Source organism: Drosophila ficusphila, unplaced genomic scaffold, assembly GCF_018152265.1.
Source record: "Drosophila ficusphila isolate 14025-0441.05 unplaced genomic scaffold, ASM1815226v1 contig_353, whole genome shotgun sequence".
Classification (NCBI taxonomy): domain Eukaryota; kingdom Metazoa; phylum Arthropoda; class Insecta; order Diptera; family Drosophilidae; genus Drosophila; species Drosophila ficusphila.
The window spans coordinates 1-1,371 of record NW_025064263.1 but is presented as its reverse complement, the minus strand read 5'-3'; the positions used below and the strand labels follow the sequence as shown (position 1 = coordinate 1,371).

The 1,371-nt window shown below is 26.3% G+C and overlaps 2 pseudogenes; both read left to right on the top strand.

The window, feature by feature from the left end:
- The first annotated feature begins 6 nt into the window (after positions 1 to 6).
- On the top strand, positions 7 to 1,275 carry LOC122319987 (annotated as a pseudogene).
- LOC122319986 lies at positions 576 to 1,275 on the top strand (annotated as a pseudogene).
- Positions 1,276 to 1,371: the final 96 nt, after the last annotated feature.

The following is a 1,371-nucleotide window of genomic DNA, read 5'->3' as shown; positions in this document are numbered from 1 at the left end:
GGATTCGTATTTTTATTCACAGTAGGAGGATTAACAGGAGTAGTATTAGCTAATTCATCAGTAGATATTATTCTTCATGATACATATTATGTAGTAGCTCATTTTCACTATGTTTTATCAATAGGAGCTGTATTTGCTATTATAGCAGGATTTATTCATTGATACCCTTTATTTACTGGATTAACTTTAAATTCTAAATGATTAAAAAGTCAATTTATTATTATATTTATTGGAGTAAATTTAACATTTTTCCCTCAACATTTTTTAGGATTAGCTGGAATACCTCGACGATATTCAGACTATCCTGATGCTTACACAACTTGAAATGTAGTTTCAACAATTGGATCAACTATTTCTTTATTAGGAATTTTATTCTTTTTTTATATTATTTGAGAAAGTTTAGTATCTCAACGACAAGTAATTTATCCAATTCAACTTAATTCATCAATTGAATGATACCAAAATACACCACCAGCTGAACATAGCTATTCTGAATTACCTCTTTTAACAAATTAATTTCTAATATGGCAGATTAGTGCAATGGATTTAAGCTCCATATATAAAGTATTTTACTTTTGTTAGAAAAATAAATGTCTACATGAGCTAATTTAGGTTTACAAGATAGAGCTTCTCCTTTAATGGAACAATTAATTTTTTTTCACGATCATGCATTATTAATTTTAGTAATAATTACTGTATTAGTAGGATATTTAATATTTATATTATTTTTTAATAGATATGTAAATCGATTTCTTTTACACGGACAATTAATCGAAATAATTTGAACTATTTTACCAGCAATTATTTTATTATTTATTGCTCTTCCTTCTTTACGATTATTATACTTATTAGATGAAATCAATGAACCATCTGTAACTTTAAAAAGAATTGGACATCAATGATATTGAAGTTACGAATATTCTGATTTTAATAATATCGAATTTGATTCTTATATAATTCCAACAAATGAATTAGCAACAGATGGATTCCGATTATTAGATGTTGATAACCGAGTTGTTTTACCTATAAACTCTCAAATTCGAATTTTAGTAACAGCAGCTGATGTAATTCATTCTTGAACAGTTCCTGCTTTAGGTGTAAAAGTTGATGGAACTCCTGGTCGATTAAATCAAACTAATTTTTTTATCAACCGACCAGGATTATTTTATGGTCAATGTTCAGAAATTTGTGGAGCTAATCATAGTTTTATACCAATTGTTATTGAAAGTGTACCTGTAAATTATTTTATTAAATGAATTTCTAGAAATAATTCTTCATTAGATGACTGAAAGCAAGTACTGGTCTCTTAAACCATCTTATAGTAAATTAGCACTTACTTCTAATGAAAAAAAAAAATTAGTTAAATATATA